Source organism: Malaya genurostris, chromosome 1 (assembly GCF_030247185.1).
Source record: "Malaya genurostris strain Urasoe2022 chromosome 1, Malgen_1.1, whole genome shotgun sequence".
Classification (NCBI taxonomy): Eukaryota; Metazoa; Arthropoda; class Insecta; order Diptera; family Culicidae; genus Malaya; species Malaya genurostris.
This window is the reverse complement of record NC_080570.1, coordinates 113,758,609-113,780,016: the sequence shown is the minus strand read 5'-3', so window position 1 is coordinate 113,780,016 and position 21,408 is coordinate 113,758,609. Positions and strand designations below refer to the sequence as shown.

At 37.9% G+C, this 21,408-nt stretch overlaps 2 non-coding genes across 2 annotated transcripts; both read right to left on the bottom strand.

The window, feature by feature from the left end:
• Positions 1 to 12,833: 12,833 nt before the first annotated feature.
• On the bottom strand, positions 12,834 to 12,907 carry Trnat-agu (transfer RNA threonine (anticodon AGU)). The gene has a single exon. It is a non-coding gene; the product is annotated as a tRNA-Thr (tRNA).
• Positions 12,908 to 18,610: 5,703 nt separating this feature from the next.
• On the bottom strand, positions 18,611 to 18,682 carry Trnae-cuc (transfer RNA glutamic acid (anticodon CUC)). Its single transcript has one exon. It is a non-coding gene; the product is annotated as a tRNA-Glu (tRNA).
• Positions 18,683 to 21,408: the final 2,726 nt, after the last annotated feature.

Below are 21,408 nucleotides of genomic sequence, written 5' to 3'. Positions count from 1 at the left end.
CATCTTTTTGGGAAGTAAGCTAATGAAAAACACTTGTTGAAAATTTTAACCAGGAGTCTCAAGGCAACATCGGGAAGATTTTTAATAAGAATATTAAAAATTCCATCATTACCAGGAGCCTTCATGTTTTTGAGTTTCCTAATAATTGATTTAATTTCGTCAAAATTCGTCTCAATAATGTCATCGTGTGATAACACTTGGGTTGAAATATGCTCATATTTCAGTGAGACTTCATTTTCAATAGGAGTCACAACGTTCAAATTAAAATTGTGTACACTCTCAAACTGCTGAGCAAGTTTTTGAGCTTTTTCGCCATTTGTAAGAAGTATTTGATTTCCTTCCTTGAGAGCAGGAATTGGTTTCTGAGGTTTCTTAAGAACCTTAGAAAGTTTCCAGAAAGGTTTAGAATATGGTTTAATTTGTTCAACTTCATTAGCGAAATTTTCATTTCGCAAAAGAGTAAATCTATGTTTAATTTCTTTTTGTAAATCCTTAACTATGTTTTTCATAGCAGGATCACGAGAACGTTGATATTGTCGTCGACGAACATTCTTCAACCGAATGAGCAGTTGAAGATTGTCATCGATGATAGGAGAATTTAATTTAGTTGGAGCTTTGGGAACTGAAAGATTTCTAGCTTCGATATTGTAATGATTCAAATTATCAATTGCTGTGTCGATGTCCGCAGAATTTTCTAAAATAGTTTCATGATCCACATGATTTTCAATGTGAGATCTGTAATCCAACCAATTAGCTTTATGATAGTTGAATATAGAACTAATTGGATTAATTATAGCTTCGTTGGAAAGTATGAATGTTACAGGAAGATGATCTGAGTCAAAGTCAGCATGTGTAATCGGTTCACTACAAATGTGACTTTGATCTGTTAGAACCAGATCAATTGTAGACGGGTTTTTCACGGAAGAGAAACAAGTAGGATTACTGGGATGAAGAACTGTGAAGTAACCAGCTGAGAGTTGATTGTGAAGTATTTTACCATTACTGTTATTTTGCCTACAATTCCACTGGACATGCTTAGCATTTAAGTCCCCTATTACGAAAAATTTCGGTCGATATCTTGTGAGTTTTTGCAAATCGCCTTTAAAGAAATTTAATTGTTCGCCGGTGCATTGGAAGGGCAAATATGCTCCAGCGATGAAATAAATTCCATGAATGGTTTCAACTTCGATTCCCAAGCTTTCAATAACTTTAGTATTGAAAGAAGGTAAAATTCGATGTTTAATTTGCCGTTGGACAAAAATGGCAACTCCACCACCCATTCCAGTAAACCTGTCAAATCGATCAACCACAAAATGTGGATTACTTTTCAATTTTACATTTGGTTTAAGAAAAGTTTCTATCACAATGGCTATATGGATTTTGTGAACTTCGAGAAAATTATAAAATTCATCTTCACTCGATTTCAAAGATAGAGCATTCAAATTTAAAATATTCAAATGATTATTTAACATCACTGTTAAATTTTAAATTCATTATAATATTATTTGCAAATTTCCATCCGATTTGAAATGCTTCAAAAATTGATGAAGTCCAATTCATTTGGATGATCATTTGAAAAAGTTGATCATTTTATTTTCAGTTATATCGCCTAAATCGACTTCATTTAAAGAAGCGAATGGCATTGAAGGAATATTTGTAGGTAGACTGCCATTAGAAGAAGATGATTTGGCCGGTCTACCTATTGATAAATTGTTTTCGTTAGAAGATGGACTGCAAGGCGGTCCTGTGTTTTGATTATTTACATTAGAAGAAATAGGTGGTAGATTTCTACCTAATATACCAGCATAACTGACATTAGAAGATGACGAGGTCGATCTACCTGTCAATAAATTGTTTTCGTTAGAAGACGAATTGGCAGGCGTACCTGTTTTTTGTTTTAAATTCGAAGAAATAGGTGCCTTAGAAGAATTAGGCGTGGCATTTGTAACGGTTTTTTTGATTTTCAGGTATGTTCTGTAAATTTAAGGACGTTGATTTGACTTGTTGTCTAAGCGAACGAGCGTTTAAAATTTTTTCCCTGACAGGACATTTCAAATAATTGGATTTATGATTTCCATTGCAATTTGAACATGAAAATTTATCAGTGGTTTCATTCATTGGACAAACGTCTTTCGAATGCGATTTACCACAATTCAAACACCGTATATCCATATGACAATTTTTGGTTCCATGACCGAAGCCTTGGCAACGTTGACATTGCGTTAAGTTTGCAATACGATTATGCCGTTTATAATGTTCCCAATGAATAATAATAATAATAATAATGGTATAACAGTCAGCTCAAGGGGGCTTTTTCCTGCTCCAATAAATGCATATAATTTTTGTTGTAAATTATTATTAGTTTTTAAAATATTTAAAAGAGCCCCTTAAAAGGAATCGTACATTCCACTGGGTGCTCTTGCTTTGTAGCAATAGTTTATTGCCTTCTTCGCTTGGAATAACCGTTAATTGTAATGCCCTCAGCTTGTTAACATCGCGTTGTAGTCTCTCGTTTTATTGTAAAGTTTTAATTTATTCCAAGCTGAGGATTGTATGTGTCCGTTACCAGGGGGCTCCGAACGTTGAGCTTTTTGGTGCGGGGGAGTGTGGAGGGCAAAAAAAAACAAAATAAAAGACATGCAATCACTTGAAAAACCGACTAGAAAAAATTGGTCCGGGGAGCCAAGTGTCATATACCATTCGACACAGTTCATCGAGCTGAGCAATGTATGTGTGTGTATGTGTCAAATAATCTCACTAGGTTTTCTCGGAGATGGCTGAACCGATTTTAAAAAACTTAGATTCAAATGAAAGGTCTCATGGTCCCATACGGAATTCCTGAATTTTATCCAGATCCGACTTCCGGTTCCGGAGTTATAGGGTAAAGTGTGTTCGATATTGTACACCGTCGCTTAAACCGGCGGAACAAAAACCGTAAAAAATGTTGTAAACTGGACTCAAAACTCAAAAAAAAAATTTTTTTTAATAGAATACCACAATATTAGACATGAGAAAGGCATCATTACACCACTAGGTAGACTAAAACAGCTTTTTCTGTTACTCTCACGCAAATGACCAGTAGCTGAATGATGTAGTCTTCTTCCTTCCTAACAGCTACAGTCCTTTGCTGTATAAAGCATACGTCTCCACATAACTCGGTCCATGGCTGCTCGTCACCAGCCACTCAAGGCACGGATGCTTCTGAGATCACCCTCCACTTGATCGATTCACCTTGCTCGCTGTGCTCCTCTTCTTCTTGCACCAGTCGGATTAGATTCAAGAACCATTTTCACTGGGCTGTCGTCCGACATCCTTATGACATGTCCAGCCCATCGTAGACGTCCGATTTTAGCTGTTCGTACGATAGGTGGTTCTCCTAGCAGTTGTTGCAATTCGTGATTCATGCGCCGTCTCCACGTTCCGTCTTCCATCTGCACTCCGCCATAGATGCTCCTCAATACCTTTCTTTTAAAAACACTGAAAGCGCGTTGGTCCTCTGCCAACATAGTCCAGGTCTCGTGGCCATAGATAACAACCGGTCAAATGAGCGTTTTGTAGATGGTCAATTTTGTGCGGTGGCGTACTTTTCTCGATCGAAGGGTTTTTCTAAGTCCAAAGTACGCACGATTCCCAGCCAAAATACGTCTCTGTAATTCTTTGCTGGTGTCATTATCGGCGGTCACCAGTGAGCCCAAATACACGAACTCGTCAACCATCTCGATATCGTCACCGTCTATCAATATTCGTGGTGGGAGGCGTAGTGTTTCTTCTCTAGAGCCTCTTCCTCTCATGTATTTTGTTTTCTACGCATTTATGGCCAGTCCGATACGCCTAGCTTCAGCTTTCAGTTCGATGTATGTTCCCATCGTCTTCTCAAGGTTACGTGTCACAATATCAATATCGTCAGTTAAGACAAAAAGTTGTACGGACTTTCGGAAGATCGTGCCACTCGTGTCGATCCTCGCTCTTCGTATCACACCTTCCAAAACAATATTGAACAAGATACAGGAAAGTCCATCACCTTGACGTAGTCCTCTCCGAGATTCGAAGGGACTCGAGAGTGTCCCACATACCTGGACGTAGCACATCACTCTATCCATCGTTGCTTTGACCAATCGCGTCAGTTTATCCGGAAAACCGTATTCGTGCATGATCTGCCATAGCTGTTCTCGATCGATTGTGCCGTATGCCGCTTTGAAGTCAACGAATAGGTGATGCGTGGGCACGTTGTATTCACGACACTTCTGGAGTACTTGTGGAGTAGTATGTGCTACGGGGTCTGTTTATGAATTCGGTTGATTTTGATATTTCGTGTTTGGACCATTTTTTAATATTTAAACAATGTTTCCGAAATAAACGTGGTATTACCAAAAATCTTATATCTTCTTCCATTCGTTTCGTAAAAGAATTAGAGATAATACTTCAACCGGGAATAAGTTATTAGGAAAAACAAATCTGGAGTAATTAACCCAGGTGAGCATTGTAAAGAAAGACCTAGTCCTACGTCATAAATGTAATTTTCATAAATACAACACAGGAAGTCGATATCGTTTTTATACCTGCTAAAATAGAAAAGACAACCGCCACTGCAAAACTCTTTTCGGTAGTAGTGTGCCATCTAGTGGCTAGTAGTCAGTACAGTGTTAACTTTTGTTTTGGTGACAGTGCGCCATATAGCTGCAGATTGCAGAAGCCCATTTAACCATTCATGTTGGTGGAAAAAAAACATTTTCTTTTTCTAATTCAACAAAAATATTAGTTGAATGGAAATGAAGTGTGCCTTAGCTAAGGAGTGACAGCATGTTCAACTGGTGAATTCAACAAAAAAATAGTCATTTCAATTAATATTTTGTGATTATTAAGGGAATGAGAATTAAAAGATCTAAAAGGCTGATTTCGGTCTTTCTGTGTATTAACGGCGTTCTTAGCGATAGAGGCAGGCTTCTAAAAATGAGTGATCGTTGACGAATTGAGATGTTAATACTTTTAATCGAATATCGGCATAGTCGAAGTCAGTTTGTTTGATCACTAACTAGCAAGTTCTGTAAAGTATAATAGTGTTTAGACGAAGGGTCGCAGGGTCGTGGAGGAGAAAATCGGGCCCACGGATATTTTTTTCCCTTTATGGGCTACTCTGGCCGAGGGGGGTTGTTACAACGATCCGCACTTTCCATACCGGACGAACTAGGCTATGGTGCCCAAATGGACACTAGTAACGAAGGAGGAAACCTTCCAACATGTAACCCAAGCGATAGATTCTTTTACGGTTAGCAATTTGCAACGGAAGATTCTAATATCTTCTATTGCAAGTTCACCAGAGAATTTGTCACTTGGGCAGGAAGTGTGTGCTTCACCCTGTAACCAGTCAATCATTGAGTCGTACGTCTGTATCGTATTGGTATTTTGTCATCCTACCAGCTGCTTCTGTTTCTTACATGTCCTCGTCGATGAAACTTTGGAAAATTCCTCGGTCTTGGCCCTGTTTTCCTATATAGTCTTTTATGTCTGAAGCGGTATTTACGATTATTACTTTGAAGTTCCGTAATCAATGTAGATATGTTTGGTCTACTTACACTATCCAATCTAATCTATTCTAATTGTTTCTATCTCTGTCGATGTTACGTTACGTTTCCTTTTGCCCCATTGCATTGCTTTCCACTATACCGGAGAAACCTGTTAATATCACAAGCTAATAGATTATCAAGAATAAAGGAATAATAATAAGATTAATAATAATAATAATAATAACAATAATAATAATAATAATAATAATAATAATAATAATAATAATAATAATAATAAAATAATAATAATAATAATAATAATAATAATAATAATAATAATAAAAGTGATAGAAAAATCATAATGCATTTTACTTACCAAAAGTTAGGTAATTACATAAAATACCTATTTTTCGTTATTTTCTTGAGAACATTCTAGGGTCTGTTTCTTGGTCTTAAATCTTCGATGATTATCCTTTTTTTCAACAGGCTCGGTTTTCGTTAAGAAAATAAAATAAAATAAAATAAAATCAGGTGTTAGTAAGCTTGTTAAATTATATAATGTAAAGATACTCATTTAACACTAGATTGCCCAGGAAAGTCACAATATGTGAACAAAGGAAGGATTGCTTAAAATTCTGTGAACTTTTTTAATTCTTTATTTAACGATATATGCACTAAGGCAAACTGCACTAGCTTTTATTTATTCTGTCACAGTTTATATTATTGACTTTCTCTCTTTCAATCATTTTGACTGCTTTTGAGCAATTTAGGTCTAAACTAAGTTTTGGGCCTTCTAGTGCTGAGCACGCATCCTGGAAACAAGAACTACATGTATTTCGTGAAGAAATACTAGGTGTGATTGGATGAAATGGTCCACGTGAACCGTTCTCTTCCAGAAACACACATCTCATACTCTTAGTTAGAAAGTGATATCTGTGTCCAAGTTGGAGGAATCTAAGTACATTCAAACCCGAATTGAGAGTAAATTTATATCTTATCAATCAGTTTCGCCGTCATTGCAATTTGTAAACATTACCGATACCGAACCGGATCGAAAAGGTTTGAAAGTTCCTAAACGGTTCATAAGATATCAATTTACTCCTATTCCTGATAACACTTGTCCTCCTTTTTGAATTAAATTCACCAAGTTCAGGACGGATATGATATATTAACATTAATCCCAACTGGATCAAGATAATTCGTATTGGCGACCAATTCCAGGCATAAGAATGCTCGAAACCATCTAATGACCTATTGTCGATTTCAATCAGTATTAGTCCTATCCACTCCGAGATTGATGCAGATAACTTAATAATTTTCATCTTTTTACTTTTATAAGCGAACGATCGATCGATCTCGGTATGGTCCGACTTTGTTAATACGAAGTATAAATTGACTCCCATCCCCATCCGCCAAAGGGGGGTACGCACCCTGTAGCTCATCATCCAAATCCTAGGGAGAAAACCGGGCCAATATCCGTAATATTGCAATAATAAGGACTATACATGCGAGTTTCTTAAAAAATGGAGGGCAAGGATATATCATCGAGCTAGGAGATTTTCAAATGCGTTAATTTACCAAATAACTCACATGCTAATTTTTATTATTTTTTGTATTATGAAGAATATAGAACAATTTCAGCAAGAGGACTAGTGTTTGATGGACAGAGAAGATGTTTGGATGTAAGGTATCGGTCGGGTGACGGCCAGGATGTAGACCATGTTCGATGTACGTTGCTACTATGTCTGTTTCGGGTTTTAGAGTGGCTAAAGCAAGATCAGAGTGGCGAAATGGTAGCGCGTATGCACGGAATGCATAAGAACGCAAGTTCGAGTCCTGTCTCTGAGCGTATCTTTTTCCAAAAATTCATCTTTTCTGTTAGTTTTTCTTTCACTTGGCTTCTCCAATATATATTTCCGCTCAGTCATTGCGAAAACTGAACTCAGTAAAATAGTTAACAATCAATTGCGGAGATAAAAATCGGCCAACCAATCCCAGGGCTGTGTGCACCGTTTTGTATTAGGTACATATGTAAGAAGACTCGCCTCCTTACTTTTTAGTCTTTACTATTTTAGACTTATCTTCGGGAGTTTTTTTCAACCTTTTCATCTACCTTTCCTCTACCAGCCTACGCTTACGTTTGGTTTCATTACAGCTCTTGCTTCCTTACTGTTTTTATTGGGGAATCGGTCAAAATTTGGATAAATCTGCGATTTACGAACTTGACGTCCTTAGCTTCTTATTTTAGCTCAGAGTCAACATAGGGGCTAAAAAACTTCGACAAAGTTATGCAGAAAGTCATTTCAAATAAATTTGCAAAAGTTACTGTTCCCGTAACTAAAGTAGAATTCACGATACAAAGTATTTTCTGAAAAGGGTCTCCTAAAACCAGTTTTTGTAAGAATATGAGTTTTTCACATTAAACAAATTTATTCATAATTAAAAAACTGCACAACTTTCTTAAATATACTGGGCCCCTATCGTTTCAGTTTGAACTATATTGAAACTACTTCAAAAGAGTTTTCATACCGTGGTTTGAATTATTCGTCTGCCAATCGTCTGCAGGAGAGATACATTCTATCAGATCAGATTCTAGAAAATATTCGTTACCATAGAAATTGTAACACAAAATAATATTTATCGTGCATCGAAGCCAAAAAATAGAAGTTTTATGATTGTTTTGTCAGACGTTTTTTTTTTTGAAATCCTGAAGGTACTGTACCTCGAAAATCGCGTTTTCAACGTGTTATCAATTAGGAACGTAAAACTGGGCTTTTGAACCACTGTGCACTGGATCGAAATATAGAATGAAAATTTTCACGTTTGTATTGAAATACTTAATAGGGAAGTTCAACAAGAAAATTCGGATGGATCTAATCGGCTCAGACCTTTGCGACGAAAACGGACAAGAGATTGGAAACTCGGTACGTGGAACTGTAAGTCTCTCAACTTCATCGGAAGCACGCGTATACTATCCGATATAGTGAAAGACCGCAAGTTCGACATCGTAGCGCTGCAGGAGGTGTGTTGGAAGGGGTCTACGGTGCGGGTCTTTCGCGGGAACCACACCATATACCAGAGCTGCGGCAACACACACGAGCTGGGAACAGCTTTTATGGTTGTGGGGGAGATGCAAAAGCGTGTGATCGGATGGTGGCCGGTCAGCGACAGAATGTGCAGGTTGAGGATCAAGGGCCGGTTCTTCAATATCAGCATAATTAACGTGCATAGTCCCCACCTCGGAAGTAGCGATGACGACAAAGACGAATTCTACGCGCAGCTGGAACGTGAATACGATCGCTGCCCAAGACATGACAAACGTCCATGCGTCCAAAACTGTCAGTTGTGAATAACGTACGGTACCGGTGCCCGCCGCGGTATAATCTGGACCGACTGAGGGACACCGAGGTCGCGACTGCCTACGCGCGGCATCTCGAAGCAGCGTTGCTAGCGGAGGAGGAGTTCAATGATGCTCCCCTGGAGGACTGCTGGACCAGAACTAAAGCAGCCATCAGCAATGCTGCGGAGAGCGTCCTGGGATACGTGCCAAGGAGTCGACGGAACGAATGGTTCGACGGCGAATGCCAGGAGATATTGGACGAGAAGAATGCAGCACGCGCAACGATGTTGCGTCAAGCCACCCGTCAGAACGTGGAATCGTATCGACAGAGACGAAAGCAGCAAACTCGCCTTTTCCGGGACAAAAAGCGCCGCCTGGAAGAGTCGGAGAGAGAGGAGATGGAGATGCTATATCGTTCTCAGGATACACGGGCGTTCTACAGGAAGCTGAATGACTCTCGCAACGGCTTCATGCCGCGAGCCGAAATGTGTAGAGACAAGGAAGGTGGCATCCTGACGGACGAACGTGAGGTGATCGAAAGGTGGAAGCAGCACTACGATGAACATCTGAATAGTGCACAGGCGGACAATCAGGCGTTGGAGGAGGAAGATTATGTCAGTGTTGCAGCCGACGGAGATGTACCAGTGCCCACTATGAACGAGGTCAAGGAGGCTATCCAACAGCTCAAGAATAACAAAGCAGCTGGTAAGGATGGTCTAGGAGCAGAACTCTTCAAAAGGGGACCGGAGAAACTGACGGAATGCATGCACCGAATAATCGAAGAGATCTGGGACAGAGAACAGCTACCGGAGGAGTGGAAGGAAGGGGTCATCACCCCGATATACAAGAAAGGTGACAAATTGGACTGTGCAAACTACAGGGCAATCACAGTGTCAAATGCCGCCTACAAAGTGTTATCCCAGATCCTGTTCCGGCGCCTATCACCACTGGTAAATGGATTTGTCGGGAGTTATCAGGCCGGGTTCATCAACGGCAGATCAACAAACGACCAAATCTTCACTATACGGCAAATCCTCCAAAAATGCCGTGAATACCGGGTCCCGACGCATCATCTGTTCATCGACTTCAAAGCCGCATACGACACGGTTGACCGTGTAGAGCTATGGAAAATTATGGACGAGAACGGCTTCCCTGGGAAGCTGACAAGACTGATTAAGGCTACGATGGATGGTGTACAGTGTTGTGTCAAGATTGCGGGCGGTTTCTCTGAACCGTTCGAATCACGTAGGGGATTAAGACAAGGTGATGGGTTGTCCTGCCTGCTGTTCAACATCGCACTTGAAGGAGTTATGCGAAGAGCGCGGTTCAACATGCGGGGCACGATTTTCACGAGGTCCGGACAATTCGTGTGCTTCGCTGATGACGTGGATATAATCGGTAGAAACAAGGAGACGGTAGCAGATCTGTATACCCGACTAAAGCGCGAAGCGGCACGAGTAGGACTGAGGATAAATGTGTCTAAGACAAAGTACATGCTGGCTGGCGGAACTGAACGCGATAGGCAACGTCTGGGCAGCAGTATTACGATCGACGGCGACGAGTTCGAGGTGGTTGACGAGTTCATCTATCTTGGCTCAATGGTGACTGCGGACAACGACACCAGCCGGGAGATCAGGAGGCGCATTATATCCGGAAGTCGTGCCTACTATGGACTCCACAAAACATTGAGATCCAGGAAACTTCACCCCCGCACGAAGTGCACCATGTACAAATCACTGGTAAGACCGGTGGTTCTCTACGGGCACGAAACGTGGACAATGCTCGAGGAGGACCTGCAAGCACTCGAAGTCTTCGAAAGGAGGGTGCTGAGAACGATCTTCGGTGGTGTGCAGGAGAATGGAGTGTGGAGGAGAAGAATGAACCACGAACTAGCGCAACTCTACGGTGAGCCAAGTATCCGGAAAGTAGCCCAGACTGGAAGGGTACGGTGGGCGGGGCATGTCGTGAGAATGCCGGACAACAGCCCCACCAAGTTGGTGTTCACCTCTAATCCGGCAGGTACAAGACAAAGAGGAGCGCAGCGTTCACGGTGGCTGGACCAAGTGGAGCGAAACCTGGATAGTATCGGGCGCCGACGTGGTTGGAGGCAAGCAGCCATGGATCGAGTTACATGGAGAAGAATTGTTGATCAGATAAAATCTTAAAAGATGTAATATCAGAAATATATAAGGGGTGAAAATAATACCAGAAGCCATATCTTGTGGAAAATTTTTATATATTATTCGGACTTTGTTTATATACTACGAATGCGAGCTTCAAATAGCCAAGTTTCAAGGAACTTGATTACAGTATACAACACTTTTGCTCAAAAACTATCCAAACTGATCAATAATCTCGATTAATGGGGTCTAACATAACATTAAGAAGTATTTAAAAAGTGAAGTAATTTTCGAAACGGATATTCAATTCTATTTTCAACATATTAGGCAACATACTATGGATTTATTTTGAATAGAACCAGCCCTGATCACAACAATTTATAGAAAAACATGACATGATCATCGAAACGCTGATATTTTGCTCACTATAATGAGCTTCAAAATTGGTTTACAAAACTTTATTAATCAATTTTTTTTTCATATGAGATTATCAGTTTACAATAAAAAAAAACATCTTCTTTAACAACTGTGTACCAATTCCAATCCTAAAATATCATAGCACTTCATCAATCAACATCTCGTTTTATTGTTTGACTTGTTCAATTCGTAACATTTTACATTTCAGTGGTTGCATTTTTCAAACACTGCATTCTCCGTCGGCTTTATCCTAAAATGTTGATACATCATTGTTGAGATTAACTTGAAAATACCAAAAATAACACATTTTTCATCTCATCTACGATAATCATAGTAGGCTTGGTTTGCATCTTGCGGAAAGATCAACTTCCAATGATTTTTTTTTACTTTTCCACAGAGAGAAGTTTGTACATCCAAAATTTTCATTGAATTCTTGTAGTAAATATGTCCAATAGCCAATGAATAGAGGGTTAATAAAAGACTGTTGTGCCTTATCGTTATATCATTTATTTAATTTCTATCAATTTTGTTGTAAAGAAAAATAAATCAAATTGATCACATAAAAATAACAACGATGGTAAAATACTTAAAATTCACTTCACAACACTTTTATATTCACAATAGATCTGGAATCCAACGTAAACAAAGTTTATTGTGGCCCTTCAAACAAGAAACAACAATCAACCATCCCGTGCGCAGGCAGATCGTTGTTCGCCCTTTAACGACGCAGCAGTCCAAAGTTGCTCCCCGACTGCGACAGGGAATGCACAGCACGGCCACAACTCGCAGCGACGTCGGCGGCGGCACTGACTGGCGCTTGCATTAACCAGGCTACCAACACCACCAACGCCGAACTCCAACCTCCTCCAACGGCACAGCACCGGCGATGCGATGCGACCAGATGACAACAACCGAAACATCGGCGCTGTCGCATCTCGGTGACACGTCAGTGGAAAACGGGCAAACGAGTGGAAAAGTTTCTGAATCGAACACATTCGCCGCAACCGTTCGGGTGAGGGAAAACCGAACCGTAGATAAACATTAGCAAGGTGCCGGTGAGCGGTGAGTTCCTCACGCGCGCGGAAAATGAGCTCCCACGCGTGAACCGACCGCTTCGCATGAACGTGGGGTTCCCCATTGATGTGTGCATCGCGTTTTCTTCCCCACTTTAACTACCACCAGTGAACTCACGAATAGTGGGCGGAGCTTGACCGATGGGTCGGTGTATTGGTGGCAGTGGTTCAGCAGTATTGAGGTTAGTTGCTAGCGTATGTTATCTTGCCTAATCTTCTCCGTTGTTGATAGATCATTTGTAAGGTAGATTTGAGATACAGTATTTTTTAATTTTCAATATGTGCGTGAACTGATTGCAGAGCTAAGAGAGGTTGTCTGAATGAGTTAAGATGACACCTAGGAAAAAGTAAACGTTAAAAAAAAAGAATCTTATCCGTTAGGCTCCGGCGAGATTCGAACTCACGATCTCCTGTTTACTAGACAGGCGCTTTAACCAACTAAGCCACGGCGCCGTGTTAGCAAAGTCGTGTCCAAATTGATACAGAAAACGATGCACGTAATAGGACTTCACGTTGTATGTATTATAATGGGGTTGGCCTAGCTTAACTTGAGTGATGTTCGATATTCTTTTGTAACCGATTAGTGGATGACGACAGTGTTGTATTGGATGTAGGCACGTCACTAAAACGAGATTAGAGTTGACTAGATGTTGGATTTTATACGTGGCGGAGTTATTCACCAATTTGACGGTCTAGTTGGATATTTATTGTAGAGAAAATATTCTTGGTCGTGTAGGATTGTATGTGTATTACTGTTTCAATATTCTAGCGGTAAACTACAGACTTGTTAATTAATGTGATACCCAAGTGTATGCAGGTAACTCAAAAAAAATGGTTTTTATACGATTGTTGCTGTCGATTAATTTTATTTTGTACGTAGAGTGATTGTGCCGACTGTCATCTCGTTAGTCGAACCCAAACCGAAATTTTACTTTACTTTGCGAATGACTGGGCCTCCATGTAATCAGCACTATCATTGGAAAATTAATGTCAAAATGATGCAGAACTTTTCTAACAGCGACGAAGCAATTCAAAGTTAATGCACAAAATTTAGGTTAATACATTGAACAAACGTAGCGAAATTCACTAATGGTTTTAATTTATGAGATGATAACTGGAAATAAAAGGATTGAAAATATGGTAATCTGAGTAAGGGTGATGATGTCAGGAAGATTTATTCCTATAAATATTGATCGCTTTCTTAGTAACGAATCACTAGGCAAACGATTTATTCCTGAATCGGAAAAAAATCATTTGCCTAGTGCCTCGTGTCTGAGAAAGCCGTCAGTATCCTGAAAAAGAATGGTAACCACTCAGAAAAAATAATATAAAATAATGCTTATACATATATATATATATATATATATATATATATATATATATATATATATATATATATATATATATATATATATATATATATATATATATATATATATATATATATATATATATATATATATATATATATATATATATATATATATATATATATATATATAGTTCTTAAAAAAACACGTTTTTGGATACCATATTCTAAACCTTTCTGGAATCTTCCTAAGATTCTTAAGAAACTAGAGAAATAAAATGTTGCTCCCAAAGAAGTAAATCAAACACTTTTTACAATCGGCAAAAAATCTCAAAAACTCAGCTGTTTCAGCAGTTGGAGAGTGTTCACAATTTCAATTTGAAAATTTTGAGTACTACTGAAAACGGAGTCTCACTGAAATATGATCGTGACTCTTTGTTGAAGTATTTTGCATTAGTTTACTTCTTCAGAGGATGAGAAAACCCTCCTGGATTCATAATAATAATATCTTTCTCTTAAAAAATATCATAATTAAATGTATGAGATTATATATAGGAAATCCCGGAAGCTTCCAAATGTGTCTAAGATACTCGAGTTCGAAAAATTTTGGTGCAGTGAAAAGCACTAAGTTTAGCCGGTTAAGTCACATATAAGATTACATCTCTCTAACCGGGAATGCTTGACATAACTTCCCAAACTAGAATGATGTTTTAAATAAGCCTAAGAGCAAATTCTGCAGCTGGAAGTTTTATATGGGCGATCTATAATAGAACTAAAACTGAAACAAACGTATCTCCAGTCTACTGTCAAACTAAAAACTGGTAGGGTAACAGAGGTATTTTGGCCCACTTTAGGATTGATTTTATTTTGACCCACTTTATAAAAATATCTACCAAATATTGTAATATCTTTAAAAACCCCTTCCGTAATAGGTAATTTAATGTGATTAGCTTCAAATTGATGCAAAATGAGTTACTTAACATCGATAAAATCCGATGAAATCGATAAAGTTTGTTAGGTGGGCCAAAATATATGAAGTGGTCAAAATACCTCTGTTACCCTATACGCTGCCGTTCTATTTTTTGTGTGTTTGAAACACAAGTAAAACGCTGCTGGGGCTGTCAGTTTTTCTTGTTATAATTTTCAGAATTAAATTTAAAACTGACATAACTTATGCATCTAGTACTGAAACACTCCTGAACATGTCCCAAGTTATTCGAAATTTGTTAATTTGTATCAAGAAGCTTGAGCCAATGAGAAAAGGGCAGTTAGTCGATTACGTCACTAATATTTTCAAGAATATTCTGTAAAATGTTCATGCTTATTGGAACAAAACTCAGCAAGTTATGGGTCTTTATCTTTGCTTATCTCATACTGAGAAGAAGTAAGAGCTCGGCGCACAGGCTCAAGACTTCTGCTTAAATTGAGTTACAAACTTAACAAAAGATTCTTGAAAGGTTTCATTACAACATATTATAAAAGAAAAAATATGATTTTTTAAAAATATTAGACCCTACGGGCTCCCTTGAGTAATAAATTGTAATAATTGAAAAACTTTAAACGCGTGTTTATCGAAAGCAGATTTTGAAAGTCCGTGTCTCAATTTTTTTCAAATGTTGCATACACTTTATACATGCAAAGTTAGCCTTTTCGTTTTTTGTTATTTTGGGGAGGTTTCGCAGCTACAGAATGGCGGATTTTTTCGTGAAAAATCGTAGTTTTGACCAAAGATGGCTTTTATCGTATCAAAGAACGCTCTCTACCAACACTTCACACGATTCAATCAGTGCCATCAAAGAGAAACGGATATCATCGCAGCCGCCATGGTTAATTTAACATAGAATGGACACCAGTGCGAGAGCGAATTTCTCTCGATAACATTTCTGAGAATCAAAGGTTAGCACGCTGCTGTGGGGATTCTCTCTGAGCCAACAAACGGTCGCTTATTCTCGTTTCGCGATCCGATTCTGTATGGGCAGTGGATAATTGCGATAGAATCACATTACTATTGCCGCTTATTCTAACTATGTGCATATAACCTTTGTATAAGTTGTGTCTATAAAAATGTCTGTGAATGCTACACACAAGGGCTTTGAAATATTGCAACCTAGTATGAAAATCATCAAGTCGAATCATCGATTCGATTTTCTGCGATAATTGTCAACTTGCGATTCTCTCTTGGTAAATTCCATACAGCAACGATCATTTTCAGACTGTAAATTTTTTTAAGGGCGTGAAATACTCAGAGTTTGAAGTGGAGCGAAGGAATGTAGAAAAATTCTCTCGCGGTTCATGCATTGAAAGACTCGAGTTCTTGTATCATCTTCTACCGGATTGAAAATGTTGTATTCAATATAGATAAATATCGAGTAGCTTCTGTCAAATTATTGGGAATCACACTGGTTTTGACTTTGAAAAACAACCAAAATTTAAAAAAAATAGAACAAAAACGTTGTGGTCTAGAAAAACATGCTGATTTGATTGGTTGACTTTTAATAAATCTTTGCAGTGGGCACTGCAAATCATGATTTTTAATATGCGTTCTCAAAATTTTTACGAAAAAAGGTTGTTCGAAGGATGCTTGGTATTTTGCAAAATGTTTGAGTTTATTTTGTTGAACGATAGTTCGGAAAAAAACCGCAAAAATTACGTTTGAGACCCTAATTTGCGTTTAATAATGGTTTCACTGACTTGTTTAAAATAAAAGGCGGATGGGTAATGTCGGAGACATAACTGGATGTCGGGAATACGAAAACAACTGACATGTTCCATAACACTTCCGAATATCAATTAGTTGATCAATTGTATGAATTATGCAAGCATTCCCCTTTTTCACATATTTCGTAAAAACATAAAAGACTTGACTTGATCTCGATTACTGTGAATTTCACACAGTTAAAAGTGCACAAATCAAATCAAACAGTTCTACATTTACACTAAACTGAGGATATTTACCTTCGATTTGCGAACAACAAATTCTAATAGTTCTTTAGAAAACTTTTAGAGCCATTAGAACGGTTGATTTTGTATGATGCTCTCCACCGTTGCTTTTTCACCAATGCAAATGACTGGCAGCTGTGACGTAATCGCTTTTGTCGGAAGCGAAACTAGCATTGCAAACGACACAGAATACATCTGCTCGCAGTGATAATACCCAAGTAACAATTTTTGTTACGCTAGCTTGTTTGTGACTAGTTTGCAACCAGATATTTGAGTGATTGTTACTAACATCTAACCACTTGCATGACTCAAAAAGCGCAGTTTCTACTAGTTGTTAAATCGGCTAAAAATATGTTGTCGTTACGTTGTAATGCCATACTGAAATAACTTATCTTTTCATAACTTGAAAATAACTTGTTTCCAAGTAAACTCGTTGAAACTTAGGCACCATCGACATTATAAACATTGAATGAATCCAGAATACTTTTCTATCATCAATAAAAAAACACTATAATATTATAACAATCGATGTTCAATCCCTATATTATTTTCTTCGTGTTTATGACAGTGCATAGAACAAAAATGACTATTATGCCTTTCAGTATTTTCGCAAAAAGTAGTTTTGAATAAAGTAAGATCTTGGTTTTATTTACGTTTCATACACTTCTTGAGACTCCATATTGTGTTCGCCATATTCAAGTCAACAAAGGTTGTTTTGTTTGCATTTTAGTTATCATAACGTTGGGAAAACTTAACGATAACTACCTGAATTAATGAAGAAATTATATGTTATAATCTTATAATATCTAAGTTATTGCTATATCAGTTCACAGTAACGATTCACATATACGTTAACGTATTTATAATGGGTTCGCAACGGAAAATAAACCTTTTTTCAACTAGTAGCTAAAAACATAGCTGTGATAAAAGGTATGTTAGAATCAAGTAACGATAACTTACAAATGATAGTTAGTTTAATGTTTACGTTATAAAGAAACACTGATGTCACCTTGTTTTAACCAGTATAACATAAAAAAAAACATGTTCGTGCTCTTGTTGCAACACAGTTGGGTTAAGTGGTATCAAAACTTGTTATGGGTTGCTACTATTGACGTCAAATAAACTTATTTTCAACTAGTGGCTAGAAGCATTGTTGTGATTTTAAATATGTTTGGATTAAGTAACGATAGCTTATAAATTATATTTAATTCAATATGACACAAAGATGTTATGATTGGAAACCTAACTAGTTATGTTATCATGAAACATTGCTGTCACCATGTTTTAACCAGTATAACATAAAACACATATTTGTGCTCTTGTTGCAACATAGTTTGGACTTTGTCGTATCAGAATTAGTTGCGGATTGCTACTTGGGTAGAATCCAAACTGATCCAATTTTTGTTAAGAGGTTTCTTTTTGCGTGATTTCGTTTGTAGCTTTTCCACTAATGGGCGGTACTATTAAAATACTTCAATGCTTTTGCTATACACGTTTAAGTTGAAAAATTTCGATTCTATTGGTAGTTAGATTATATAAATCCTTTCACAGATCACTGAGCTATGAGCTTTAAAAATACGAGAAAGGCAAACGCGCCTTATGAATACCCTTTGTAAAAGCTGGCCTTGATTCGAATCGGTCTATCTAACCGTGAAAAAAAACAAATATTTTACCATTGCAACAACGTGCACAAAGTTTCTATCAAATCGGAGATAGTCATTTCTGATGTTGCTAAATATCGTGCTGTAAATTTCAAAAATTTCAATGAATTTAAAATTTCGAGTATGATGATATCCAGTCAGTAGGTTTCACATATCTTCAGGCAATCAAGTGCCGTCATTGTCAATAAACATTCCTCAAATATGAATTGTAAGGAACAGTGCAATACAATCAGTACTGCAAAAAAATTCCCATACCGGGAATCGAACCCGGGCCTTCCGGGTGAGAGCCGGATATCCTAACCACTAGACAATATGGGACTGGTTCGCTTCGAGTGGAAGGTGTTATCAGTTCAAACAAACTTGCGAATTTGAAGATCCACCAACTTAATATATAAAACGGTTAATGAACTCTCGATAGTTAAATTCTCGAAACGCTCTCAGATAAATGTCATATGTCAGTTCGAAAATATCTTGTGATTTTACATCTTATAAGATGCACATGTAAAAATGTGTGATTTGAAAATTACATGGCTTGAAATATTTCATTTTGACGAAGCATTAAGTACAATGTGAGGATTAACGATCACGCAGATAAAAAACCACATTTGTTTATTTTTCGATTGTTTCTTGTCTCAAAAACTAGTCGTAAAAGCAGATTCAACCACGCAGTCAATAAGATGTCGAAAATTTTTCTCCGTTCTCCTCATTCTAGTCTTTTTATGGACCTAATTAAAGAATATGAATTCAAATCGATTTCGATTAAAATCATTTCACACCCAGTAAAAATCCCAATTGTCATAATGATGCAATTATTTAGTAATAGCTCGTACCGTTGCTTTCGCGTTAACCCTTCCGTGACCATTAATACCGAAGTCGGAAGAGGGAACAAATTCAAATTTTATTTGTTTGCTACGACAGAATAATATTTTCTTTGCGAAACCAAAAAAATAAAATAAAGCGAGGTAGAAGCAGTACTGGCGCGCGATCGGGGCTTCTGGTACGGTGTAACACGTGAAAGTAATTTCCCTTGTCCGGACGGTGAGACCACTTTCCATTGTCGGATAGAATTCCGATAGTGAGATTTCACGGCACCACGCGCCCGTGCAAAAGCTACAAAACGGAACCGAAGCTAGCCCACCGAGGGTCGCCCAAAAGCGCCAATGCGCGGTCTGTTTCGGATATGATTTATTCGATATTTAGGGTTAAGGTTAATGTGGTTTTTTATTTTCTTCGCGAATTGGGAAAATTAATTGTTTCGTGGCCAGTCGACGGTTTACTTTCGCAGCAAAATCTCCGGGTAGCGGAAAGGATCATGGCGATGTAAACCGCCACGAGTGTGGTTAATTACTTTTCCTGAGCGAAGGGAAGTCATTCCGACTGTGGAAAACGGTAAAATAATGTTGGTAATTTCAAAGTAGGTGCCTGATATTATACTGATTGCCAATTAGAGGTGTAATCAAATAACGAGTGGCAGTTGAATTCGCTACGGAAACGAACTGCTGGTAGAGTCCGAAGAACATTATCAAAACATGATGAAAAGTTATCGCATCACATCACATGTAAGTACTAAAGAGAACCCATCGCATCGCACATATTTTCATCATGGCTTATTTTCGAACATTTTCCGTCACCCGACACGAACCGTCATCTGTCTTCATTGAGAGAGAACATCAGCTCAGCAGAGAAATTAATTGCCGATACTCACGAAAAAAAATTTTAGCATCTTAAATTACCTACCGCGGGACGACACCATTGGTCTAATGATGGGTGATAAATCTCCACCTTAAATTGCCGACTTCGTTGTGTTATCTAACTGTAAGCATTTTTGTCGTTTCTTTATTCACTTGTTTTTTCCCAAGCGCCCAAACCTCCCGGCAGGTTTATGGCGAACCACATTCTTCCCGAGAACAACAACAATAACTAGTACGACTACGAATACGACGACGACGACACCATTCGTCCGTAAAGGTAAGAAGGAATGTCACGAAATTAAGCCAAGATTTATATTTACAAACAATTATAAAAGCACGTACGACATTCCCAGACCGAAACAGCGGAAACCGCAGTTTACCTTCTTTTTTTTGTGTATGTGTGCTCTCAGAGGATCGGTTTTCACTTTCGTGTGCTTCATTAAAGAAATTTGTTTTTGCAAAATTCGAACCAACAAATTGCTACCTCTAACAGTATGAATTATTCCTATTTTTAAAAGCTATGACAGTGGCCGATTACGTAGGATTATTGAAAAACATAAATTTGAAAGCATTTTCTAGAACGCTGCAAACGAGCAGAAAAAAACAGGCAAAAAATATAAAATGGTTTACTGAGCGTGAAAAATTGCGAAACGTGTGCGAATTTTACACAATGAAATATCGAAATCATTAAAACGTTATTAGTAGTTTCACATGATAATAAAAGTGTTACACGAATATAACGTAGAACAATAGCATTGTTACAGATGAGAAGAATGCCTTATGAAAAAGATTGACAGTTGAGTTAAACTGATCAATCGGTCGACGAACAAAAGTTGAAATCGCATTTAAAATAAAATAAATAATTTACTTCCATACTTAAGATTTAATAAAGAACTCGAAATATTTTTGTGTATTGCTAAGCTCTGAGCTACGTACAGTTTTCCACGGGTTTGAAAGTTGTCTTAAATTTTTTAAGTTATTCGTCGTAATTTTTAACACTTTCGTAGACAAAATCAGGGATGCCAGGTCATTTTTTTTTAATCTGTGATCAAGCCAAAAACCTGTATGTGCAAAATCTGTGTGCTTTTCCTGTACCATAATAGCTGAGCAGAATCATTTACTATTTGGAACCGCTCTGTACTTTTGTATGCAAAACTGTGATCTATTTTCAAAAATCTGTGCCATTTCTAAAATCTGTGCAGAAACATGAAAATCTGTGAAACACAGATTAATCTGTAAACCTGGCATCTCTGGACAAAATGTGTCTGCTGCATACCTGCTAACTATTTTTTTCATAAATCGGTATTTGGTGGAAAATCAATCTGTACAATATCTATCTCGAAAAAAGTACTG